Below are 27,893 nucleotides of genomic sequence, written 5' to 3'. Positions count from 1 at the left end.
ACACAATTAAATCCTTTCTCAGAACTATATAGCTGTTGTCACCAAAGATGGTAGATAACTGTCCTAAGGGTACACATTGCAATTAGTGTTTAGATTTCCCCGGCCCTGTAGGATAGGACTTGGTAGGTGCAGTGCTGAGGCCATAACGAGATTCTGTCAATGGGCATCATTCAGGCTTAGTGAGGAGTCTGGGGTGAGGAGCAGAAGTGGGCAAGTGCAGCAGGGCGCTTTGCATGAGAGGGCACCAATGGGAAATTGATGGGGACCTGAAAACTAAAGTTGGTGTTAGAACCAGAGAGCCCTCCACACCCCCAGCCGGTAGTAAGGGCTGGTGAGAACAATCACCAGAAGGTTCTGGAAGAGTTGCACAAACCTAATGAGTTGCTACACTTTACTGACCCTGTCATGTACCAGCAGTCTCCTTGATGGTCCCTGACAGGGCTCTTCCTGACCTGAATAAGAGATTGGAAAAGGCTAATACCTTATTTCTTTTAGTCAAGTCTGAGATGCCCCTGGATGTAAGATCCACCATTATTTTATAGAAGAAAGGAAAAACACTGCCAGTAGACTGAGGCGTGCCTTTAACAACAGTCCTGCCTGACCTATGAATCAATCACAGCAGAGTTTTTTGAAATTAATCTTCATCTCTTCTGAGAAATTTGGCAATGAAACAGATATCTTGGTGACAGAAAGCAACACAGCTTGCCCGTCTTTGTTGGTACCTTCCTTTCTGAGGTTCCTAAGGGACTTGGTTGTTCCTTTGCAAGAAAACATGGACTTAATGATCATTCCTCTGTGACAAATATTCGTTACTAATACCACATTTACATCCTACTGTTTGGCTTCTGTGCCTTTCTGAGTACAAAATAGCTTGTCATTTCAATGCTGAATCATGGTGAAATTTTTTTTGAGAACATTTCTAAATGGCAGTTAAGCTCTCGGGTTAAACTAACAGATGCACATGCCTCACAATTGAAGTGAGGACAGTGTGAGAAGCTACGGCCAAGTGGACACACAGAGGCAAAGGCAGCGATGTCATGACCACCACCACTTAGACCAGCAGCTGTTGAAAGGCACTGCTGACTGAGATGCATCTGGATTCCAGAGATGTAACATTGTGAAAAACTGCATCTTAGAATCAATAGAATACAAGGATTCTGTCAGATTCTGTGACGTGTTTCTTGAACGTCCTCTGTTTGCTGGGGAATGTTCTAGGCCTATGGTGGGAAGCTAGTTAGATGATTTCCTTGACTGCATGGAGCTTACACTGAGTAGGGAGAACACGTGATAAATGAATAACCAGAAAAGTAATCATATTGTTTTCAGTGCAGTGAAAGAAACCGGTGGGGCTGGAATAGAGCCTCATGGAGAGGGAGGTCCAGGGTGTGTCATGCATTTATAAGTCCTCTCCAAACTTGCTGATTTCCAACTTGGTGGACGTTTGTATTTTGGTGTCTGAGAGTCACCGATAGCCTGCAGGGTGATCGCCTGGTTTGCCCAGGAGGGAGGGGTTTCCTGGGATGTGAGTGTGGCAGTCCGGGAATGGGCAATCCCAGCCGCATAGGCACAGTTGGTCTCCCTACAGGGTTCTAACTCAGTTCCTTTTTTGTTTAATATTTGCATTACTATCTCTGTAACTAGTGAAGTTTGATACTAAACTTAGAACTGTGACTTACTTTCTTCCACTTCCATCTCTTCTATTTTCATAAAAAGAGGTTAATTTGATAGATGGGACTAAAATCTCATAATCCCCCAATGTATTCAGTCGGCCGACAGCACTGATGGAGCTTCTACCTCAGGTCCTGGGGAGGCTCCAGGGATGGGGTGAGATGGCTGCAAAGGGGAAGAGCGTCTGTCTACAGCTGGCTGGAGGAACATAGGAAGCATCCACCAAGGACTCCAGGAGTTGAGAGGAGGTGGGTGTCCGATGACGCAGAGGTGAGGAGGGCAGGGGAAGCTGCCCCCTGTTTGTTATTTTATTTTACTTTAGATGAACAATATGCACCAAAGTCTTGAAAGAACAGCAATTTTCTTTGCCTTTGAAATGAGTTAAGGGGAAAAAAAATGCCGTGCTTTCATGTTAGGAATCATTTTGATAACATAGTGTGGCTTTCTGTTTTGTAACTAAAAGACTGGCTGAACTCTGGACTGCAAATGCTTTCATGACTATATGAAATATATACGTTTTTCTCTTTAAACCAGTGGAAGTCATATTCTTGGCTTTCCCTTCAAGCAAGGGGCCCCCACATGGAAAAGCCATTTTCATTTCTGTGAGTAAATGTGGTGCGTAGTGGTCACTGACACTGCTGTCCTTAGTGTTTGCAAGCTCTCAGGGAACTTTTTGTCTGATCTGTGCCTTAAGCTCAGGATTGATGGGTGATGACTCTCACATCTGCTGCTATAGTCAACAACCACCGTGTGATTCCTTTTCTTGTCCCTTGCCCCTCTCCATTTCATATCCCCTTCACGTCTCTTGAGCACATAGTTCCTTCTTTAATGGCTCATTGCACTGAATGCTGTGATCAGTTTTGGAAGCGCTGTCATCTGAACGAAGCCATCAGCTCTCTACCTGATCACTGTTGTTTATTATTTTTTTAAAGATGGAAGTTGTCATATGGAAATGGGGACCTTGATTCCTTAACCTATGCCAAAATTTTATTTAGCTCATATATGGCCAGGAAATAGAATGTAGATGTGACAGAGCGTGTGTGTGCACACCCTCATGTGCGTGTGTGTGCACGCACTTGAAGTAGTATGGAACCAAAAAGGCTTAAAGTTAAGTAAAATTGGTAATCAATTTTTAAATGAGGTATGTTTTACGGGTTGATGTTATTTGAAAGCCGAAGAGCTGATGTCAAAAATAGACTTCCCATCCTTTCCAAAGTGTGGCAAAAATAACCACATGCCTTTCTTGGCCTCCCGACTCTCACCCCAGAGGGTTTTCTTGTATAGGAACCAACAATGCTTTGGATGGAAACTCTGGATAGGCTGGTCATTATTTTAAGATTTAGGAGATTGCAGATTCTTGGCAGACCTTGGTTGTTTTTCTAGAGTAGTAGGCAAGTAGTTGGATGAAAAGCAAGGAGCCGATCCATGTTGCTGGCTTTGGGTTCTTCGTGAACAAATGAGACAAGGTGAGTAGCTGCCCTGATCTTCCTGCCCTTGTTCCGTGAGGAAAGGTTCTGCTGGCTGCAGCCCTGGTGTGTGGATCTTGGTCTCTTGGAAAACAACAGGACCTTTCCCCTTTGCCTTTAGGCTTGCCCACCACTGGAGGAAGACCTAGACGATGTCTGCCTGGTGCCAGCACAGCCCGTCGAGGGGTTAGAAATAGTAGCATTGCTTGTGGAGGGAGAACAATCACTCCATTGTCAGATTTTTTTTTTTTCACTTTTCATCCAAACGCTGGGCTGCTTTGTAGCACAGTTGGAGATACTGTGTTGAGGAGCCTTTGCTCATGGCAACGTTTCCTCTGTTCTCTTTCTGCTGCTTCTTGCATTGGAAAATTCCATCCTTTAACACTGGGATTATATGTCACCATTGCTGAAATGATAGACAGAGTTCACTTAATTTGCTGCAAGCATGAGAGACAGCCAGAGAGAATGGGAGAAGCATAGCATTCCCTTGTATAAAGAGAGGATTGAACAAGGTCAGTGAACCAAAGAACTAGCAGGTCACAAACCATCAGGGGGTCATGAAAATCTTCCCTGGTTTCTTGTCTTTAAGAGCAAAAATGATGCCTGTTAAAAAAAATTTTTTTTTAACGTATTTAAGAGTGGCCGTGATAATTGAGCTGGGAAAAATATTTGAGGGCTCATTATTCTTGTTTCTGTACTTTTGAACATCTTAATGATAGGAAGTTTTTTAGAAAGTATTTGAATGCTTCTATTTCTCTTCTCAGAATGATTCCAGAACTCCTGAGTATGGGTATCATGTACCCATGCGTGGCAGGGAGGGTGGCTTAACTGAGCATGCTCGTGAGTTGGCCTTGGTCAATTTAACTGAGCTGAACCCCCAAAACTTCTAATCTGTTGTACAGTTTCAAATGGCCCTTGTTCTTAGCCATATGTTCTTTGGTCCATATCTTGAATGGATCATTTGTTAGAGACTAAAAGCATTAGCAACACAGATGCTGAAATTCGTGTTAATTCAGTAAATTGCCTGATGATAATCTTCTCTTTATCTGAAGATGATCTTTTTGTCATCAAAATTTATCCCTCTGAAGATGCCCCTGGACTTCAGAAACTAAGTGTTAACAGGGAGAAAAGCCAGTGACAATTGTGTCTAATTTTGGTTTTCATTGATAAAGAACCAACGATTGTAGACAAGTGATTATAAATAGCAGCAAGTTGATTTTCTAAGCACAAAATATAGGAATTTCAGACACAAGGTCATGAAAGTGATTTTCGATGCCCCCAACTCCTAATTAATTTCAACCTGTACTTTAATGTGAGCACCAAACAGCTAACACAAAATGGCGTTGCAATTGTTATCATGAAATTTATTGTCTCATCATTGTTTCCTAGTGACTTTTGGGCACAGAAATGGTAGAATTTTCTAGAAATAGGGCATGTGGTCACCTTGTAAAGTTTATGAGTTTTAGACACACACTCCTGAGATTCTATGTTAAATCCTCACATTCAATTAAAGTTTTAAATATATTGAATATTAAAAATATACTAATACGAGATTTACGATATATGTGGATAAAATAGAAAATATTTTTTTCTCCTAGTCTCTTCTTTTTATAGTACACCGTATTGGACATCTTCTGTGCATGTCTTTCACCTCCTGGCCCACCTTTGATGCTGGCCATCACTGGCAGGTGGTCCCAGACAGTGCCTTGTTCAGGGCACTGTATGTCTCTCTTTTGGCCCTGGGCCGCTCAGAGGCTATCTCCCCGTCTCCTGAACATGCCTGTACAATCTAGAAGTTGTAAGGGAGTCTACACCCCATGAGACAACCTTCCAAAAGGGAATGGAAGTCCATGGGGTAATGCTTTCCTTTTTCTTCCCTCAGGCTGAAAATTCCGATGTGCCTTCTACACAGCTTCTTAGAAGTGTCCTCACAGGAGACGAGATGGATCATGTGGAAACTATCTCCTTCCTTCTTTGCTTCACTCCCTCCTGTCCTTGACTCCTGTTTGCCGGGATCACTCTCCAAAATAAGCCTCCTTTACAAAAGCCCTTGTCACAAGCTCTGCTTTCTGTGAGGAACCTGGGCTAGACACTAGAATAACGTGCTAGAATTAAGACATGAATATGGATTGCTAAGGGACTGGTTGACTTGTATATCTCTCTGAGTGGCATTCAAAGAGAAGTTTGGGAAACACTGCCAGATGTCTGTGAAAAATCACAACATGTCAAATGAGAATTGTCAGGTCCCCATTCCGCTCTCACAGGTTTGTGGGTATCTGAGTCTACCATGAAGAACACTAGAAGATCCCCAAGGCTTGTCAAGCCTGTTCAACACCTGTGAGTATGTATGACATGCAGGGGAAGCAGAGAGCAGAACAAAACAAAGCGTTTTCACAAACATTCAGAGATCCCACAATCTTGGGAGTCTTCTGCACTCATTTCTGGATCTAACTGTATAACTGCAAGTGATGCTGGCTTTTCCCAAGGAAATTGGTGGCCTGACTCGAGGGCATGGTCTCTGCCTACAGTTAAAGGTGGAGGAGACCCAGGGAGGGCCTTTTTGCTTTTGTCCTGATCCATCCCAGGGAAAGGTGGCCTTTGCATCAGCCAGGTTATTGGCTGGACGCTCAGGATTCTGAAACGTACTTACCTCCCTGTAGCCTTTCCGAACATGTAGTGTCTAGGCCATTGGTTCTCCAAATGTGATCCCTGGGTGAGACCATCTTTTTCTGAAGGCAAATTTTCCACTAGGGGCAGCGTGGGGAGGGGGGAGCTAGAAATGCCATTTCTTGGGTCCCTCCCCAGATCTCCGGCAGCCTGACAGCCTCCCAGGTGGTTCTGATGCTGGTTTAAGTTTGAGAACCACTTTCCTGGGCTTTTTCCTTCTCAGGCGGGCTTGTGTGCTTTGGGGGCCTTCAATGTTGATTTCACACTCCTTCCTGGAGAATGAGCTCAGGAAACAAAAGATGCCTTGATTAGTCAGGAGGAGAAAAGAGGCTAGAACTGTGTAGGCAGCTCCCCAGTTTATAAGCAGATCATATTCTGGACTTTGGAAGTCAGCTGTTTGGAATGTGAGCTGTTTTCCTAGGAATGGTAGAAAGGTTCCCACGCCAGCACACAGGGCATATTTAATCCTGAATCTAGCTGAAGTACTGCTGTGTCACAATGAAAAAGAGCAGATCACAGTGCTCCCCTAGCATTAGCCACCACTCAAAGCAGAATAAAGTGATAAATGAAACACAGAGGCAGTATTTCATTTTTGCTCATATTGGTGGGTTAAGGAAAGGTAGATTTGGAGGCAGACCATGAGGTATAAATGGGATTTGTCAAGACTGAAGGAGTTGTTGGCCTTTCTGTTTAGAATGTCATGATACTAATTCCTTTAGCTCGAGTTTCTTAAATGTGGTTCTGGACTGTTCCCCCCCCCCTTTTTTTTTTGAAGGCAAGTTTCGCACTAGGAGGGTGTAAAGAATTCTGAGAAAGTTGGCAAGAGTTGAAAAGGAGAGCGGAAAGAGTAAGGGGATTAAAGAGAATGTGGGTGTGTTTTCCGTTAACGCGATCATCAACAGAGACAGAATTACCTTGAGTAGTGAGCAGTGAGGGATGGATGGGTCAGGATTCTCTCCCCGACGAAAGAGGAAAGAAAGCAGACAAAAACTAACCGCATGGTTGGTAAACTGATTTTCATTTTGATAAATATTTATGAATAAATAACTTTATATGAAAAAAAAACTGCATGGTTTGAGAACCTTCTCTCTCCTTGTATTGCCTTGAGACAATCACATTTCCTGTCCCTTGTCCCCTCTCTGACCACAGATGGGCAACTGACCAGAGGCCTTGACAGTGTCCACTGATGTGGCGTAAGAAGGTGATCTGGACCACGCTGACGTCCCCCTTCCTCCTCCTAGGCATTCGAAGTAAGGAATGTCCAGAGCATCTGTTCCGTCCATGATGGGAAGAGGTACATGGCTAGCTATGATCACTTTACATGTTTTCAAATCAAATGCTTCTAGCTAGGCTTTCCGTGGTGACTAAAATCCTTTCTTCCTGGATTCACGATGCATTTATTAACCATTCTATTTTTGTATCATATGAATTATCATTGCTGATGGTTGAATGGCTGGACTTAGAGAAATGTGGTAGCCCTAATGGAATTAATTAATTGAATAATATTGCCTGACAAATGGCTCTGTATACCAAAGAGGGCTTGAGACTTAATTACTAATGTCATTCATCTCTCTATTTGCACCCCAACAATAAGCGACTCACTTCTCATTAACATTGGGTCATTTTCCAAAAGGAAGAATAGAGGCCAAAATATCAGGAAAGGGAAAAAAAATCGATGTCTTTGTTCCCCACCTCATTATCCTGATAAATCATAACAGACTCTGTTAATTAGATGGGCAGCCTTAACTGGCTGACTCCTGTCCAACAATTACCTCAGAAAGAAGCACCGCTGGGAACATTGCCTTCCCTTGGGAGGAGATGAAAGGAAGTCTGTAACAAAAAAAAAAAATTGTTTCCCCAGCCATGCTGGGGGGATCACAGTTGTCAAGGCAAATTTCGAGACCAAAGGGTGGGACCTGTTTCAGGGACAGTTCCTGTGAATTATGGCCACGCGGGGTATCTGACACTGCCTTCCTAAATCTAAGGCTTAGGTAATGGTGCTCGGTGCCTCCAACTCCCCCGGGGAGATTAGAGCCTAATTAAAACAGGGGAAAAGGTGTAAGAGGGCCTGATTTGATCTGGCCAAAGTAATTGCTGAGATTGGGCTTGCATTTGATAACTGGAAACAGTGAATTAACTATCACCGGAATACAGCTAATCCCTCAGTCTCATCGCGACTGTGTATAAAACAGACTGAACTTGCTGGGAACACAAACACAGAGGGATTTGAAGTGAAGGGACGATGCATCCTTGCATGGGATCCTTGCATGGGAAAGCCTGGGCAGTGAGCCTAGCCACAGAGGGTGGCCATACATCCCAGACTGCTTGCGTGGGATAGGGCTGGTTTATGCCTCTTGTCCCTTACAAATAGTAATCGGGCCCCCTTTCATTTTCAAAAAAATATCCCTGCATGGACAATAAATTAAATGGTTGCTGTATTTCAATGTCAATTTTCAGCTACTTTTTTTCTTTACCAGAAGAGTGGTGTTATAGGTTGAACTGTGTTCCCCCAAAAGGTATCAAAGTCCTAACCCTCAATACCTATGAAAGTAGGTATTACTTGGAAATTAGGGTCTTTGCAGATGATTAAGTTAAAATGAGGTTATTGGGGTGGCCTCTGTTTCAATATGACTGGTGTCCTTAGAAAAAGGGAGATGGGGATATCTGGACACAGAGGCACACACGCACATAGGGAGAGCGTCGTGTGACAATGGGGGCAGAGATGGATAGGGTGCTTCTACAAGCCCAGGGGTGCCAAAGATTGCCAGCAAACCAGGTAAAGCTGGAAGAGAGGCCCAGAATAGATCCTTCCTCACAGCCCTCAGAAGGAACCAACCGTGTGGACACCTTGATCTCAAGATTCCAGCCTCTAGAACTGAGAACCAGAATGTTTCTGTTTTACGCCGTCCATTTGTGGCGTTTTGTTATGGCCGTCCTAGCAAACTCATTCAAGTGGGTGCTGGTTTCCAAGTGTCTGAAAACACTCTCGTTGCCCTTAGTTTGTACAGTTCACAGAAATGAGCTGTGTTGGTGGCAAAGACCGGTACAAGGCTGGTTTGAGAAGTCGTCAGTCAGTGACCTGACACCGATTTCTCAGTGCCAGTGCTGGGGATGGGGTGAAGGAGACAGACATGGTTCCTGGCCTCCAGGAGCCAGCAGTTTGGTGGGAAGGGAGGCAGTGCAGATGACCTTATATTTAATTAGGTATGAATATGTATCGACTATCAGAGGAGGGAGGGAAGCACATCCCTGGGCTGGAAAGAAAATGTCTCCTCGAGAAAGCGACTTCTAAGCTGACCTGATAAGCAAGGGTTACCTGGATGAAAAGAAATGAGGGGTTGGGGGAGCGTGTGTGGAGGCTCTAGGGCAAGAGGGAGCTGGAAGTATATGCTGCATGCCCAGAGAAATCCACCTGTGGGAACAGAGAGAGAAACTGGAGAGGGCTGAGTTCCGGGTGAAGTCCCAGGTCTTCATCTCAGCCCTCATTGCCTCATGGATGAGAGATTTAGAGACACAGCATGTTCCAGACCCTGCGCTAGGGGCTGGGGGATTCCAGTGGTGGAGACGAACAAGAAGGCTGCCAATCAAGCAGTTGATGGCCCGGGATTGGGAGAGCAGGTGGGAACAGCCAGAGGGAACAAAGCCACCTATTCTGTCAGGAGAATTCCTCTGAGGTGAGTCTTGAGGAAAAGCTATTTGCAGTGGCTATGGGGGGAGGGGAACGAAAAATGGTTATCCCTGGTTCAGAAGAAGGGGACCCTTTGGTCCCAGAGCCCTCTGGCCAGTAGTTTTCATGTGACCAGACTTGGAGAGGTCATGTGTTCTGTCCAGAAGCACTAATTCTTTCTAAGTGTCTAATGTAATTCTATTTCCATGAAGCTGAATTTGGGTTGCTCCTTGTCTGGGTTTCATTTAGGGTCATGGCGGGACATTTCAGAACATTCTACAGAAGGCCTTTGTGATGGCCTCTTGCCCTGGAGATGCCATGCCCCATATCCTTGGACCTTAGTTCTCAGGACCTACCAAGATGATGCCATCTTGGATTTAGGTTTCTATGTCCTTAGCCATAGTCTGAGGGAATAATGAAATCAAGACTCAATCCATATGCTGCATATGGTTTTGAACTCTAGGTTTGGGGGTTCTCAACCCAACCAAACAGGGCCATTAACAGTGCCATTTGCAAGATGGATTTCTAGGTTGGATGTTTGTCTTCTCTAGTTGACTTCAATTATCTGTGTCTGGTGGGCCCAGGACACAAAGTTTTGGTCAGGCAGAACTGGGCTCTGAGTTTGTAGGCATGGCATTCATTATGTAAGCTTACAGGTCTGCGTTTCAAAATGAAAAATAACAATAATACTTAAAGTTTCTCTAGGCTTCTTGTGTCCAAACCACTCTTGCAAAACCACCTTTGGATGAGCTTTAAGTGTCAGCAAATCAGAAACATGTGGATTTAATTTCCTTTGAAATACACCAGGGGGACGAGGGGCAACAGGGCTTGGCAACCAGCTCCTTAGGGTTTGCCAAACCCCAAATATCTCACACTCTGTAAGAACCATCCTGTTGGCCCCCCACAGTTGTATCTGGCCAGTGCAGCCACTGCATTTCTTGCTGGCCCAACTAGATTTTCTTTAACCATTAGGCTGTTCTCTTGGTCCATTTCAGCTGCCAGAAGGATGCTGTTAACACCACCCACATGCATAACAGAAATTTGGAAGAGGGCCAGGCTGCAATGAGGTGTCAGCTTGGCTCCAGTCTTATCTGGACGAACAGGCCATCTTTGCAGCCATTACTGTGTCTTTAAAACCCCAACCAACTGTGAGAGAGGTTTTTCCAACTTGACTTCTAGATGGGAAAATATTTTGCTTTTATGGTGGATGATGGTATCAGGCCCCAAATATATTAGGTTTCACGACCATCCAACACTCATGCATGTAATGTGAAACATGTCCATACTCTGCAAAGACCGCAGCTACCCCACCACTATGTTCCAAGGTAAATATGGGCCCACAAACCTCCTGGGGAAATAGAGAAGACGTTTCCTTAAGCAAGAGGAACTGCACAATCGGGTAGTTGTGATGCCTCTGTGAAACCCCCAGCTCCTGGTCTGCTCTAATCAAAGAGTAAGGATGTGTGGATAGGTCTATGTTGTTCTCCGGTCCATTGTTTTTCTTTCTTGATATTCATGCCTCTTTTCCATCCTGTATTTTCTACGTGCGTTGTCTCTTTTGCCTTAAATAACAATGTACATTTAATGCAAAGGGCACACTGAACCTCAGAAAAGTACTTTTCACATTAGCCCCAAGACACAGAGTAACCTACATATCACACAACTAGTAAGGAACAGCTGCACTTGACCTTGGGCTGCTGGGCTCCAGAAATGGTGTTCTTTCCATAACATGATGCTGCCTCCTACTCCGTTGTGACAGTTCATTTTATGTGTCAACTTGACCGCCCAGATATTTGGTCAAACATTACTCTGAGTGTTTTCCTGGAGGGTGTTTTGGGCAGAGATTAACATTTAAATTGGTAGACTGGGTAAAGCAGATCCCCCCACCTTGTCGTGTGTGGAGACTTCATCCAGTCAAAGACCCTAATAGAACAAGAAGACTGACTCTCTCTTGAGTAAGAGAAACTTCTCTTGGCTGTCCTATTGAGCTGGCACATTGGCTTTCCCCTTCTTGCACTTGAACTGAAATATCAGCTCTTCTGGGGTGTTGAGCCTACTGGCCTTGGGTTAGAACTTCTCAGTGGGCCCTCCTCATTCTCAGGCCTTTGGATTCGGACTGGAAATTAACCATTGGCTCCCCTGAGAGTCTAGCTTGCCAGCTCACCCTGCAGATCTTGGGACTTGCCAGCCTACACAGTGGCATGAGCCAGTTCCTTATAATATCTCTGTCTCTGTCTGTCTCTATTTATCCTATGGGTTCTGTTACCCTGGAGAACCCTAATACAACCATTTCATACTTAATCTGCCAGGCAATTCTGTGAAGGTGATGGGTCATCGCTGCTTGCCAGATGAGGAAAAACCTAGAACATGTTCATTTTATATACACACATGTACCTGCACACATATATGCCCACCACATAGACACCTGAATTCAGGACGGAGAGCAGAATCCAGGTCCACACATGCTGTATCCAGTGCTTCTCCCCCAAGGCATCCACGGAGCAGCCACGGATGGCATTGTTGGGTTACTTTTAGAGTCATTCATCTCCAGACCTTCTCGCAGAAAAATCCGCCTTGGGTATCAGGTGATAGGGGAGCCACTGTTATTTTGTTTGTTGTCAAGTCCCACATTGTAAATTCCAGCTACAAAAACACAATGCTTGGTAAGGAAGCAATCATCCTTGCAAGTTCCCACCTGGAAACAGTGAATATAGGGAAAGGATCCTTGAGGGTAGAATTACCTCTGAACAATTGGGTGCTGAGCGGCCTGCAAGGATAGCTGACTGGTAGAATTGGTGTGCAAGCAAGGGCAAAAACTGTGTTGTCTTTGTCAGCTCATGTAAACTCCAAGGCCATTCAGTGGGTCAAGACCTTTGAAACTTATCCTAGGCATTTACATGTCAAGCTTTCTCCTCGATAAAGATAAAGCCACCCCAGCCTCGGGCTTAAGAAGCAGTCACGTTCTCTAACACCCCCAACCCTGGCCCCGCCTCTTGCTTTTATAGTATCCACCCTGGCCTTCCAGGGTAACAGTGGAGCTAGGAAACACCGAAGGTGTGTCCTGACTGTCCCTGGAAGCCAAGGGGGTTTGGTGAAGGATTGCTTCTATCCACTTAATCTTCACGGGCTCTTGCCAAGCGGTCAGAAGCTCAGGGGGAGGTGGTCTTGGCTTTCTACCGCTGTGTCTAAGCAGCAGAGGGGAATTCTGTGCTGGGCTTCAGCAACCACAGGACCCCTGCAGTGTCCTCTGAACCTCCCTGCTCCCCAGCCTCCCACCCTGAGCTGTTTTATGTTGAAAGTGGTGGGGGGACCGTGCATTCCCTTGAGGCACGCACCCCCCCCCCCCGCCCCGTGTGCACACCTCCCTCTGTTTCTTCAGGAGCTGAGAAGCTGGGGGCAGAGAAGGATGGCTGGGAAGGAAAGGCTGGGACTGATCCTGCGAAGATGGAGCAGCATGGGGGACTTGGTGCTTGCCAGCAGGGAGCTTTGCTCTTCATTAATGAAATCTAGCCAGTTCCCACCATGGCTGTGGGGGGGGGTGGCGAGGGGGGAGACAGTGGGGACAGGGATGGGATCCTTGGACTGGGGTAAGTGGATGGGATTCAGTTTGGCCAAGGGGAGAAAACATTCTCATCCTTTACCGAAAACCTTCTCTGTCTCTCCCAGCCCCCTAGCCCTAGAACAGTATTATTTTCAAAAGGTCTGGTTTGGGCTTCACACCATGTTGCTGTGAGCGGGGGGGAAAAAAAAAAAAAAGCATTTTCCATTTAAAAAAATGAGCCTCAAATTCACTAGTTCTTCCTGAAGCCAAAAGCTCCTGATTTCCACTGGCTTCTCTTTAATGGATAATGGGTAGTTTTTCATACTTTGAAAAGCACTGCTCTTTTCTCTCCGCTTGAGTAAGCTCTTGTGAGTGGGGTTAAACAAGAAACGCCATTTCTCATGGAAATGGCTTTATTTCCATTATGCCCACACAGGCTTGTTTTCAGAGTAGCTCAGACGCGCTGGACAATGTACTCTGAATTGAGGAGGAAAAGGGAGATGGTTGAAACATTTGCTTTGAGGAATGAAACCAAGCAAAGAGATCTATTCATTCACATTGACCTTGGCCATAGATACAAGGAATGCTACAGTGCAGGCCTAATTATTTGCTGAGGAGCAAGCAGGGCTCCAGTTGCTGGTTTTGTAGCCATGGTCCTCCCCCTGCTGGGAGCCCCCCTCCCCCCCACCCCCCATTGGATGCCACTCCCCAGCGGGCCGGGGGCGTTTGATGGGTCCTGGCGCTGCCCGGTCACATTGCAGCTCAACAGAGCTGTCCCTAGCAGCCAGCCAGCCCCGCGGCATGGGCAATGCCACAGAATAACACACGTGCCCTTATGATCCCGGGCGGCTTTCTACCTGGCTCCCTCTGAAATAACGGCCAGCCTGCCAGAGGATCTGATTGCACGTTAGATTGCACGGCAGCCTCTACAAATATTGATTTGAGTTGAAATCTCCTACCAAAAAAAAAAAAAAAAATTACAGATGCCTAGCCCCGCCCCAGATCAATGTTGTAGAATCACACGGGGTTGGAGCCCGGGCATGACCCACATTTCAAAACAGTTTCAGGTGGGTGCTTCAAAGGTCCAGCTGGGGCTGGGCCTCCTGAACGAGAGGGAACAAAGCTGTCTGTTGGCCATGTTTTTGGGGGTTTCTGGGTGTCTGTGTCTGCGGGGGTGCTGCACTGTCTGTAGGTGTGAGCTGAGGGGCGCCAGCATGTGCTCATGCTGCTGGAGGGGGATTGTTTCACTGTCGTGAGCCCTGTTGGTAGGGAAACGGGCATTGCACAGGCTAAGCACACCGGGCAAGCGGACACACACACACACTCTCTCTCAAACCCTCTTCCCGGGTCGAGAGGCCCTCACACTGGTCATGTGGCTGGGTGTGCAGGGTATCCGGGCTGCAGTCCCATGACCTCGACTTCTCACCTGTGGAACTGAACTCGCCCACATTCTGGTTTCCCATTGATTAAAAAGGTGCTTAATTTCTATTAGTAGCGCTAGAAACCTTTTCTGCTTATGACCCACGGGGACTTTCTAAGCCCTATAAAGGCTGCACCCCTAGTTGTGGGTAGGCCACGGCCCTCTCCAATGATGACAAAAAGACTTACAGGAGACATACTTTAAATATAAGGCACAGTCAGGCTAACAGGAAAAGGATGGGAAAAGATGTACTATGCCAACTCAAAGCCTAAAAAGCTGGCGTGGTGACCTTGAGATCAGAAAAAGTCGGCTTTAAGATAAGGAGTGTCAAGAGGTAATCCAAACCCCAGAAGGTAATCCCCCTTCTCCCCACCCTCCCACTGTGTGGGCACCCAGCCCTCCGACCCTGCGGTTCAGCTGCACCCGTGGGAACGGGAATCTGGGTAGGGGTGCTTGGGGGCACCTCTCTGGGCATGCCTCTGGGCTCTTCTGGCCTCCCCTTCTTCCCCCTTCTCCTCCCATCTTCCAGGCCCTAGGCATAATCTCATCCAGGGATTTAGCGTTGACAAAAGCAGGAATCCTTTCAGCTGGCTCAAATCCCTAAGGCAAGGAAGTGTGAAGCTTGGCTGCCAGATGGAAATTGGTGTGGCTGGGGAATAAGGGAGCCAAAGCCGAATCCATGGTACTTTAGCAATCGATCCCGCCTGATGCCCTGCCACCTTTCCCAGGGGTTCACGGGCCGCTCCAGGCTCTTGGTCTCTTATTTGGACAAGAGCTGCTGCAGAGGTAGCTTGACTTTCTTATCTTTTCTCCTCCGGACCCCAGACTTTAATCTGGGTAAAGCCGCTCTCATTGTTTTCCAGGTCCGCTTGGCTCCCTCAGATACCCTGCGTTGAATTGAGCAGAACTGTTATTCCCTCTGCAAGAGCATATGGATGAGAGATTTGGCTTCTGGACCAAATCCTCACTGGGCATGTTTGCTGGTCTGACCCTGCTCCGTGTGCAGAGGTCCTCTTGGGGAAGAGAGCCGTTGTCACGGACCAACCCAGGCATATTCTGTCTTATTCTGGAACTGCGCTGGTATGGGGGGCTGGGATTTTTGTTTTTCCCTGTTTGAAAATGTTTTTAAAATACGGATGTCTTGTCTCATGCGACGCGAGCACTCTAGAGTAGTGTTTCTTAAATTTCAGGGTATGCGATAAGTAATCTGGGATCTTATTAAAATGCAGATTCTGATGCCACAGGTCGGGAGTCAGCTGAGACTCTGCATTTCTTTTTCTTTTTAATTTTTTAATTTTTATTTTTACTTATTTTGTTTAATTTAATTTTGGGGGGGAGAATCTGCATTTCTAAGTTGCTCCCCAAATGACTCAGGCACTGCGTCCACAGACCTCCTTTGAAAGTGAGCTGAGAGGAATCCTGAAAAAATTTGCTTATTAGAGTAACCAAGAGTAAAAAAAATAAAGGGAGTATGGTATATATTTTCGTTTGATACTGCTGGTGGGAATTAGCACATTAGTACAATGACACAGGTCTTTAAAGGAAGGATTTCATTTCTATGACTTGATCTTAAGTTAAAATTTAGGAGATGCTGTAGCTTCAAAGATAGGGTGAAAGGATTTTCAGAGGATGGCTTCGTTGTTTTTCTAATCTTCTTCCTTACTAACAGAACCCCAGTTTTGGGGGGCTGGTGTAAGGGGGAGCAATTCAGCTGAAAACATTTTCTGGACTCTTTGCAAATAGGGGTGGATTTGTCGTTGGGGGGCATCTCCAGGTGAACTGTTAATGAAGAGAAGCCACTCAGTTACCAGTCCCTTCTGACCTATGACCTCTGTTCCCCTCGCCCCTTTATTCTGCCTGGAATTCTGATGGGATGTTGGCGATCCATTACTCATGAACCTGAGCTCAGCACTGCCTCCTTCCAGACTTTTCATTGTATGAGAAAAACAAAATCCTAACTGAAATCACTGTCTCTCAGGAGTGTGATATTTGCATTTGAACACAACTCCTAACTTCTATGCGATCTAAAAGTCCAAAAATAGAGAGGCTTGATCAATACGTTATCATTTACCCCCACAATGAAATGCTAAAAAGGCATTTAAAAAATTGTGTAGAGGGGCGCCTTGGTGGCTCAGTTGGTTGAGTGTCTGCCTTTGCTCAGGCTCAGGGTGTGATCCCAGGGGTCCTGGGATTGAGCCCCACGTTGGGCACCCTGCTCCGTAGGGAGTCTGCTTCTCCCTCTCTCTCTGACCCTTCCCCTGCTCATGCTCTCACTTGCTTGCTCTCAAATGAATACATAAAAAATCTTTTAAAAAATTGTGTAGAGCTGTGGTTTCAAATTATTTCTAGTAGTGGATCCCTCCCCTTTTTAATACTCAGCCTTTCCTAGAACCTTAGTACATAGAACTGTTAAAAGTAGACCATCCTGAGTGTAGGAACTCATAATCGTCTCCTTCCACCTGCAAAATCTGCTCTCCCCTCTTTGGGGATCTTGAAGCACCCTCAGTGGTCTCTATAATTTGGTAAAACTCTAGAGCGCAGTTTGAAAATGATTGTTGTAGTTATCTTTACCCACATGAAAAATACACTCATGAGATCCTGTTAAGCAAAGAAAACAGTTTACTAATCAAATTAGGGTATAATCCAATTTTACGTTAAGAAGATAAAAGATATATATAGTAATGTATCGATCACTAATTTTCCCAGGCTTCACCAGTTTTTGGAAAAAATGAATTCGCATTAATCCTAATTACTCAGATTCCCCTAGCTCGGCCCTCATTCTCCATAGGGTAACACCTGCCTCCATAGAACCCCCCCGCCCCCCTCCAGCTCTCTCTGAGGAGTCTTAGGGGTGTTTCCCACCTGTTAGGACCACAGTGCCCCCATATTCTCTCTCTGGCCTCTTGGTTTCCATCACCTGTAGAGGTTTATGGGGACAGTGCCAGCCCCGCTTTTGCTGCTGGTGCCTCCCACCCACTTTGCTGGAAACATCTGCCTTGGTCCCATGCTGCTTTCTGCAAAGAACGAGGAGGACGAATGAGGGCTGAGCCCTGGCTCAGGGGCAGGCTGGGAACTGGGGGCCATGTCAGCAGTCATGCAGACGTCCTCATTTTCTACCTGACCCCCTGCCTCCCTGCCTCCCTGCATTTAGCAGTGACCTCCCAGTTCTCTCTGTCCCCACAAATGAGCTCACAGGGGGCCCCCATGTTCATCAGCCTGAGCTGGTTCCGTGTGTGTGTTCGTGCACATGCGTGTGTGTATACATGTGTACTCATGAGTATTATTAAAGCAATGTAAGTAAGAATTTAAAAAAAATTTTTTTAAAGATTTTATTTATGTATTGGAGAAAGAGAGCAAAGGAGCAAGCATGAGTAGGGGGAGGGGCAGAGGAAGAGGGACAAGCAGACTCCCCGCCGAACAGGGAGCCCTATGTGGGGCTGCTGATTCCAGGACCTCAGGATCATGACCTGAGCCAAAGGTAGATGCTTAACCTACTGAGCCACCCAGGTGTCCCAGAATTTTTAAAAAAAAATTTTTTTTTAAAGATTTTATTTATTAGAGAGAGAGACAGCCAGCGAGAGAGGGAACACAAGCAGGGGGAGTGGGAGAGGAAGAAGCAGGCTCCCAGCGGAGGAGCCTGACGTGGGGCTCGATCCCAGAACCTCGGGATCACGCCCTGAGCCGAAGGCAGATGCTTAACGACTGAGCCACCCAGGTGCCCCCAGAATTAAAAATTTTGATAGTAATTTCTGAATGGCAGGATCGGGGTGCCTAAGTGTTCTAATTTTTTTTTTCTTGTGTTTTTAAAATTTCTACAATAAGCATGTGTTACTTGTATTAAAAAAATGAAGATGCACTTGAAATCAGTTATGACTCTCATTACTGAATACACTTAACATAATTGCTTAGTACATTTAACTGTGAATTTCTTGCCGTCCAAGGCAAAGCATTTTACCTGTGTCAGTTTTAGAGGGGTGGAGGCAGGCATTGGGAGGGGAGGGAGGCAGGCTAGTGGGAAGGGGAGATAAACCATAGGCATAAAAATCATATAGAATTGTGGTTTCAGGTTATTTCTAGTAGAAGATGCTTCCCCTTTTCTATATTCAATTTTTCATAAAATCTCAGTATCCATATACTGTTAATAGTTAACACTGTGTGTGTGTCTGTATCTTTTTTCCTTTTTTGGGGGGGATATAATTCACATATAACATTGTGTAAGTTTAGGATGTACAAGGTATTGATTTGATACCCTTGCTGTTGCTCTCTCTATCCTTGATTAGATAGATCTGAAGACACTGCTTTCCAACAAAGTCCAAACATCTCACACTTCTGGGGTGTGGTGACCTGCTCTTTCTAGAATGCCCGTTCACTGGTTCCCTGCCCTGCAGCCGGTGGGAGCTAGGCTTTGGGGACACAGGCTGACAATGCAGGGAGTGTCCCAGAGGCCAGTGCTTCACTTGGGGTACCCCTGGCATTAACACTGGCATATGGCTAGGGAGTGGGGGTGGGGGCTCCAGTTACAGTGAGGAAAGGGGGACCATTACAAAGGTGGTTATTACAGAAGCTGAGTCAGGTCACCATAGAAAACCGTAAACCGTCCTCATTCCCATTACATGCAGCACCATGCAGCCCTCCCTTTTGCTGCTAAAGACTGTTGGCTCTGGGATGATTTGCAGAAAGATTCCTCTTATAATGCGACTTTCAACTCAGGTGGGAACAAGACGAGGGGTTCAAGGGCGCCTGCATGGTGGGTCTCCACTGATTTTAGTTCATTAGTGGTTTTCCTCTGAGGGAGTCACCAGGCACAGTGGATTCTGCTTTGAGAGCTGGACTTTCCAAGGGCCCTGTTGCAGGGGACAAAATTTCAGTCCCCCTTTTACTGTGACAAGAAAAGAAGGCTCATCCCCTGCCCCGTGGAGACTCCCGAATTTGTGTCATCCCCACGTCTGAGCCACTCCCGGTATCTGACGCATTCTCTTTCCTTTATTTCCAGAACATCCCCTTTGAAGCTCTAACCCTTCTTGACATTGTTCTCTGTCTCCCAACTTCCCCCAACCCCACCCTGTAATACTGCATCTTGCTTAAAGCAAGGTCAAGAACAGCTTCGAGGTGCCCTCTTTTTATTTTAAATGCTCAAACTGGCCCCTCGTCTTCCTCACCCCACCAGCCTCCACCAGAGCCCTAGCCACCCAGTGTTATTTTTTAAAGATTTTATATATTTGCTTGGGAGAGAGAGAGCACACACACAGAAGGAGAGGGAGAAGCAGACTCCCTGCTGATCAGGGAGCCCAACATTGATGTTGGGCTCAATCCCAGGACCCCAAGATCGTGACCTGAGCTGAAGGCAGACGCTTAACAGACTGAGCCCCCCAGGTGCCCCCACCCAGTGTTTGTCATTCATCATTTACCTTTTGCTTAATGACACCAGCTAACATTTGTTGAGCTTAGACTCTGTTTCCAGCACATGCATTACTTAGGTCAGTTCTGACAGCAGCCCAATGCAGTAGGTGCTTCAATAAACCCAACTGTTGAGATGAGAAAATTGACTCCTGGCAAGAGCCTTAAGCCTGAGGCCCCGTGTGGAAGGAAGGCAGAAGAGCTGGAAGCCAAGGCCGCCTGGCGCTCCGTCTGAGTGGCGAGTCACAGCACCAGTGCTGGGGTTGGGTCCTGCATCAAAATTTAAAAAAAATTCCAATCCTACCATTCAGCCTTTGGGGTGGTTTTTACCATCCTTCACGGCCCTTCTGCCTACAGGACAGACCGCTGTGGAGCTCCCTGGTGCTGGCGCCTAGGGCAACCTCACGAAGCCCCCTGTTCTCACCAGTATGTGGCCCAAGGAATAAAACAGAATCAAAGAATAAGACATCTACATAGATGTCGCACATAATCTTCACTTGGGTAATTTATTAGTCCCATTAAATTTTTTTAATCGAAGTGAAATTCATACAACATAAAATTAGCCATTTGAGAGTGAACATTTCAGTGGCATTTAGTACATCCAGTGTTATGTAACCACTACCTCTGTTTCTTTCCAAAACATTTTCACCACCCCCAGAAAAAAACCCGGACTCATTTAAGCAGTGATACCTCAGCCCCTAGCAACCACCAACCACTTCCTGTCTCTATAGATTCATCTCTACTGAATACACCGCATAAATGCAATTAGGAGCTCCAGTGGCGCAATCACATACATGCAATCATACAACAATGCGATCTTTTGCGTCTGTCTTCTTTCACTTAGCATCATGTTTTCGAGGTTCATCCTTGTCGTAGGGTGTATCAGTACTCCGGTCTTTTTTAGGGCCGAGTAGTATTCCGCAGTATGCGTACCCACCTGCTGTGTATGCATTCATCCATCGATGGACACTTGGGTTGTTCCGCCTTGCGGCTATTGTGAATAGTGCTGCTATGAACTGTATCCGTTCGAGTACCTGTTTTTAGTTCTTTTCAGCGTATACCTGGGAGTGGAATATGGAATAGCTGGGTCATATAGTAATTTTGTTATTTAACTTTTTGAGGAACCTATCCGAGCCGTTTTAAAAGCAAGGAATCAGGCTGAGTGAAATGAATTGTCCAAGGTCATGTGACTAGAAATGACAGCACCAGCACTAGGACCCAGGAGCTCATACCGCGGTCATGCTAAAGAGGGACCTGCAGACTGCAGGGGGCATCATTCATTCACTCACCAGACCTTCATCCTGAGCCAGAACGAACCTTTGTGGCAGATTTAACAATAAGTTCCAGAAAGGAGCTTCCTAATGCCAGAAACTTCAGGAGCAAACAAAACAAGGGTAGTATTTTTAATCATAAATCAACATGACCAGCTCACACATACATTCCATTAAGCCGACAATCTGTTGGAGCACAGTGATGTTCTCGCACATCTTGCTGCATATTTTAATGTCAGTGTGGGGAGTTCATGCCGATTCTCCAACAGACCTAAGAGGTCCTGCTCTCCCTATTTCTAATTGTCTTTCACTGTCTGCATTTCTTGATTGACCCTGGGGATGGGCCATTGCATGCTCAAAGGGTTAAATACCAGCGTCTGGAAGAAAGACTTCAAAGGGAAGGGGAAGGAGTGAGGATGGGGGAGGCAGCAGGATTTAGCATTGGGAATCTTATTTTCCTGTGGTTTCCAGGGGAATTTTACTATAAAGAGGCAAATTCTAATGTCTACCCCTGACTGTTCCCGGATCACTGGAGCATTTTCTGTGTAGAAAGGCGACATCCAAAGGCTTCAGCTGAACTGGCTTTGATAACAGGCTTGGGCTCCTCTGGCCCCCACCCTCCCTGGCCTCCCATCCCTGGCCCCGCTGGCCTGATTAATCAGAACCCTGCCAAGCCCACTGAGGAGGGCTCCCTGGCTAATCTAATCTCCGTCCCCACACGGGACAGACACCCCCGCTCGCCAGTGAGACGCGATTGTGCAAGCTAGGCTGGCCGATGGAAAATTCCATGCGCCGGCGGCTGCGGCGGCCCCTGGCGGCGTCGGGCGCTCCGCATTCCGCAGCTGTCCCCTAGCAGGTCCCGGAGCCGCTCCGCCCGGCTTCCAGACGCTATTCCCGAGTCACCTTTGCGAAGCTGTTTTTTGTTTTTTTTGTTTTTTGTTTTTGTTTTTTGTCTTGTTCTCCCCACCTTTCTGGGAGGAAAGCTTTCAGCAAATGCAAGAAAAGCTGGTGATGCCTGTATCATGGTGGGGGTAGGGTGGGGGATGCATCTTGTGTCTGTGTGTGTGTGTGTGTGAGAGAGAGAGAGACAGACAGACAGACAGACAGAAGGCACCGCCCTCAGCCCCCATCTTGCGCAAGCAAGCTGTTAAATCCTGTCTGGAATTGTCCCCCAAGTTCCTCTGCCGGGCTTTGCAACTCCGTACGTGTAGGGAGAATGAATGAACCGGGCATCTTTCTAGATCTACCCATCCAAGGACTACCGTGACCTTTCAGAAGTGGCTGGTGGGTCCTAGAGAGCCAAAGATCAGGACTTAGCAAAGGTAGATTTATATCGAAGGTGAGGAGGGAGATGGAGAGCAGACCAAACCCCATGCAGCAGGATCAGTGCCATAATCCAGAGATGCACAAAAAATTCCAGGGCCACAAAGAAGGGACATGTTGCTCAGTTGGCCAGTGCGGAGGAGGAGGGGATGCAGATCCCAGATACAAGGAGAGGAGTTAGCCAGACAGGTAAGGGGGCGGCGCCGTGGCGGGAGGCTGCTGGGCAGGCGGCTGCATTTCCATGAAGCTGGGCTGTGTTACCAGATCCCCATCTTTCTTAACTCCACGTGAATTATTGCAATAAATCCACGTTGTTCAGGGGATCCAGGCCTGTGTCTGCTCCTTGCAATGTGAAAGAACCTAGTGAACAGAGTCCAAAAATTAGAATGCAACCTTGCCGGAGAGGTGATTCTGCCAAAAGACAATCACAATGGCTGCTTCTTGAATTGGAAGGGAGGAGGGGGACAATGGGCCCGGAGCTATCTGGGAGGAAGGAAAGAGAAGGAAAGGGAAATGCAGGTTTTTCTTCTTAAAGGGGAGTATGAACCAGGAAACAGAAAGAAGGGTCCGTCCGCATTCCACAAGCCTGAGGTGGGTGAACCAAGCCAAGCATAGGGAGACAGAAAAGCTGGGTGCTCTGTTCTGCCAGGGACCAGCGGAAGGTCCTGGAAAATCTAACTTTTCTGAGTCTTAGTGTTCACCTCTGCAAAATCAGGATAATAACAGTTCTTGAAACTAAAACAAAATGAAATGGTATCTATGAAACTGCTTGTAAGGAAATATATGGAAGTGTTTTTACCCACATAGGCAAACAATGTATAATCCATGTCTTTTCGGTTGAATTAACTTTGACAAAGAGCCATGGCTAAATTAATGGATCAGTACATATATTAATGTTTTCAGTAAATATTTACTTAGCACCTAATATGTTCCAGGCATTGTTCTATGCCTGGGGAGACAGCACTGACCAAAACAGCAACCTCTGCTCTTGGGAAGCTCATATTGTCATGGGAAACACAGGGCATAAAACAGATAAAGCTATAAAATACCTGAGGTGGTGATAAGTGGCTAGCAGGAAAGAGGGGTAGGGACATGGAAGGTAGTGGAGTGATTTCATTTTATTTTTGGGGGGAAGTGCACAAAGTGGGCACATGCATGCGGAGGGAGGGGTGGGAAGGGGCAGAGGGAGAGAGAATCTTAAGCAGATTCCCCACTGAGCACGGAGTCCCACGGGGAGGAGGGGGCGGCTCTGTCTTACGACCCTGAGATCATGATCTGAGCCAAAATCCAGAGTCGGATGCCTCACCCACTGAGCCATCCAGGGGCCCCGGGGAGTGATTCTGGGATGGGGTGAGTAGGGAAGGGCTCTTTGAAAAGGATATCTTTGAGCAGAGACCTGACAAAGAGGTGAGGGGCTAAGCCCTATGGATTTCTGGGGGAAGAACGGTCCAGGTTTGGGGTGGGGGGCCAGCCAGTGCAATGAACCCTCCCAGCTGGAGGAAACCGAAGGCAGGCACTGTCCCTGGAGGGGGAGGGGGTGATGGGGACAAGGTGAGTGTTGGGACAGCCAGTGGACAGAGGTGCTGAAGATTCCCCTTTGGGATGGGGCGGGGGGGGGGCTCCAGAGAACACAAGGAAGTATAAAGCAGACCTTGCTCTGTTGGGGCCACAGTCTTGTCGGAAATGCAGTGGAGCTGCAAAAACAGTTCGCGACCAGGATGAAACAGTTTCTAACACTTGCCAAATTGTGCAGATGGGCCCCAAAAGAAGGAAGAGACTGGGAGCTTTGGGAACCCCACAGGTACCCTGGCATTGTGATGGGATCATAGCAGGTGCTTGTGGACCACGGGAGCCCGAGGTTGAGAAGCAGAGAGAGCTCTGTGGCTCACCGTCCCCTCTCGGGTGGGGGTAGCCTGTGGCTGCTGGCAGCCACTCACAGCATGCGGGCCAGAGTGGCCAGACCAGGGCTGGGGCTGCTGGGGAGGGTCCTCCAGCCACACGGTGATAAAAGGCCTTGTGAGGAAGGAAATGACCATGCCGGTTGCTGGATGGAACGTTTCCCCTGGTGAAATCACAAAATCAATCAGGTGTCTGGGCCTCAGCCTCACTTCTTTACTGGCCCGGTCCAAGGTCCTGGGGTCAGCGCCGGGCAGAGGAGGCTTCCTCTGACAAGCCAGCCTCCTTTCCACGTCTCTGACTCTCTGCTTTTGTAACCCTGTCTGAGGTGTCTTGCCAGGAGAGGAAGGTGATCAGGGTTAGAGGAGTTTGCTGAAGTTGGTTCAGAAGATGCCACAGTGCCTTGCTACTCAGAGCTCTTTGCAGGGCTGGCTGGCTGGACCAGGGCTGGCTCTCAGCAGCTCTAGAATGCAGCAGTAGTGGCCCCTCAGAGGCCCCCCGGGCCCCTGCCTCCTCACCTGGGGGCCAAGGGCTCCATTCTGACATCACAGGACTCCTCACCACAGAGTCTCCCAGCCCTGTGCTTCCAGCTCTAGAATCACCCTTGACCTCCCTGGACAAGCCTGAGCAAGTCCGAAAACCTTCCGGGTCTCAGCTACACCCACCCCCACTCTGTGAAACCAAGACAGCCAAGTGCTTGTTCCTCCGCTCGGCCCCATGGGAGCCAGGTTGCTCTGGGGACGAAAGAGGGGGGCATCGTCCTATGCTTCCTTCTCATAGCTAAACATTTATTTACTTAAGTTTTTGAGTAAGTCATATATCATATGATTCAAAAAACAAACAATTATAAAACATTACATAGTGGAAAGTACCTTTTCCTATCAGCTCATTTCCCATCCCTCACCTCAAAAAGGTAAGCTCTGTTATTTATCTCTAGAGCTTCTTTCTTTCTTTCTTTCTTTCTTTCTTTCTTTCTTTCTTTCTTTCTTTTCTTTCTTTTTCTTTCTTTCTTTTTTTGTTTTGCACATACAAGCAAATTGAATATATATTCTCCCACTTCCAACTCTTTCTACTTGCTCGGTAGTATACCACCTGCTGTTCTGTACCTTGACTGTGTCTTAGAGATCTTTCCATCACGGTACCTAAAGCATGTCATTCTCCTTCTTTACTGATGCTGACTCACTACGCAAAAGGTGCCTGAACAGTCTCCTGTATATGGACCTTTAAGTTGTTTGCAATCTTTTGTTTTCAAACAAAGCTGCCATGAGTAACTGCAACTCACATAGCATATGATTATGTTTATGCAGAAGGTAAATTCCTAGAAGTAAAATGGCTGAGTCAAAGGGTAAATGCATCTCTAATGTGGACAGATGTTGCCAAATTACCCTCTGCAGGGGGTATGTCAATGTCTGTTCCCAGTAACAGCCCAGGAGAGAGAGCACCTGTGTCTCCAGAGCTCCCCAACCAAGTATGTTTTCAAGCTTTTGGATTTTTGCCATTTCTGATAAATTTGTTAAAAAATCAGTATGTCTGGGGAGGGGTTAAGATGGCAGAGGAGTAGGGGACCCCTTTTTCAGCTGGTCCCCTGAGTAGAGTTGGATAGGTACCAGACCAGCCTGAACATCCACAGAATCAGCCTGAGACGCAGGAAGATACATCTGGATCTCTACAAATGAACATCTCCAGCGCTGAGTATTGAGGTACAAAGCAGGGAGCCGTGAAATCGCGCACAGATATCGGAAGATAAACGGAAGGGGGAGGGAGCCACCACATTTGGGCACTGGGAAGCGGTAACTACCTGCATGGGGGAGCCGGTGGACTCGTGGACCGGCACCCATGAGAAAACAGACTGGGACCGTGAGTGGGGAGCGCGTGTCACCAGACTTCTCACGGAACTCCGGTGTGCTCACTGAATCCAGACTGAGACCGGGAGCTCCGGGAGTGCGTAGAGGCGGCTGGCGGCTGGCAGCTGGCGGTGTTAGAAACACAAAGGACAGAGACGTGCCGGCCCTGGAAGTGAGGGCTGGGACGCAGGGTGTGGGGCGCACATCCCGGGACGCTGCAGGGTTGAGCAGCACCAACAGTAACAGAGTTAAAGTGCCCAGAACATCAGTGGAGAACGGTCTGCAATCCCTCTGTTCTGAGACAGAGGCTGAGATTCGGCCACTGCTGCTCTGACTCAGAAGAGGCACAGCAAACCACCAGGGAAAGCCGCCAGAGAACAAAAGCCTGGAAACACCAGCTCACAGGGTGCCTATCCCCATCCCCCTTCGCAGGAGACACAGAGACCCTACCCAAACAGGGTTGCCTGAGTATTGGCTCAGCAGGCCCCTCCCCCAGAAGGCAGGCTGAAAAATCAAGAAGCCCACATCCCTAAGATCCCTATAAAACAAGGGTCCACAGCCTGGGTCCTGGTCAATAATTTGGGCTCTGGACAACCCCGCAACCTTCTCCTCATCAGAATGATGAGGAGGAGAAGTCCTCCCCAGCAAAGAAAAGACAATGAGTCTGTGGCCTCTGCCACAGAACTAATGGATATGGATGTAACCAAATTATCGGATATGGAATTCAGAGTAACAATGGTCAAGATGATGTGTATACTTGAAAAAAGTATTAATGAAAATGTTAATGAGAATATAGAATCTCTAAGGGCAGAAATGAGAGCGAATCTGGCGGAAATTAAAAATTGTATGAGCCAAATGCAGTCAAAACTAGAGGCTCTGACAGCCAGGGTCACCGAAGCAGAGGAATATATTAGCGAATTGGAGGATGGGTTAGTAGAAGAAAAAGCGAAAATAGAAGCTGGACTTAGAAAAATTCACGCCCACGAATGTAGGTTAAGGGAGATTACTGACTCAATGAAACGATCCAATGTCAGAATCATCGGCATCCCCGAGGGGGTGGAGAAAAACAAAGGTCTAGAAGAGATATTTGAACAAATTGTAGCTGAAAACTTCCCTAATCTAGTGAGGGAAACAAACATTCATGTCCAAGAGGCAGAGAGGACTCCTCCCAAGCTCAACCACGACAACCCTACGCCACATCACGTCATAGTGCAATTCGCAAATATTAGATCCAATGATACAGTATTGAAAGCAGCCAGGGCAAAGAAATTTCTCATGTACCAAGGCAAAGGTGTCAGAATTATGTCAGACCTGTCTACACAGACCTGGAATGAGAGAAAGGCTTGGGGGGGCATTTTTAAAGCTCTTTCAGAGAAAAACATGCAGCCAAGGATCCTTTACCCAGCAAGGCTGTCATTCAGAATTGATGGAGAAATAAAGACCTTCCAGAATCGCCAGTCATTAACCAATTTCGTAACCATGAAACCAGCCCTACAGGAGATATTAAGGGGGGGGGGTTCTATAAAGGTAAAAAGGCCCCAAGAGTGATACAGAACAGAAAGTCACAACCGATACAAACAAAGACTTTACTGGCAACATGGCATCATTAAAATCATATCTCTCAGTATTCAGTCTCAATGTGAATGGCTTAAATGCTCCCATAAAACACCACAGGGTTGCAGATTGGATAAAAAGAAATGACCCATCCATTTGCTGTCTACAAGAGACTCATT

The 27,893-nt window shown here is 46.9% G+C and overlaps 1 protein-coding gene across 7 annotated transcripts in view; it reads left to right on the top strand.

The window, feature by feature from the left end:
* The window catches only part of KCNE2 (potassium voltage-gated channel subfamily E regulatory subunit 2), a 189,015-nt gene that overhangs the window by 17,993 nt on the left and 143,129 nt on the right, over positions 1-27,893 (top strand). For 4 of the 7 annotated variants that reach the window (XR_004623998.1, XR_004624002.1, XM_034655924.1 and 1 more), the window contains exon 2: positions 6,951-7,095. The gene's annotated coding sequence lies outside the window, so the exon portion shown is untranslated. Of the gene's footprint in view, positions 1-5,016; positions 5,472-6,950; positions 7,096-15,292; positions 16,632-17,990; positions 18,027-27,893 lie in introns of those variants that run through there. The other 3 variants (XR_004623999.1, XR_004624003.1, XR_004624000.1) reach the window with 3 other exon arrangements.

The sequence above is a fragment of the Ailuropoda melanoleuca genome, chromosome 1 (assembly GCF_002007445.2).
Source record: "Ailuropoda melanoleuca isolate Jingjing chromosome 1, ASM200744v2, whole genome shotgun sequence".
Classification (NCBI taxonomy): Eukaryota; Metazoa; Chordata; class Mammalia; order Carnivora; family Ursidae; genus Ailuropoda; species Ailuropoda melanoleuca.
The sequence above is the reverse complement of the archived record's forward strand: the minus strand, read 5'-3'. Positions and strand labels throughout refer to the sequence as shown.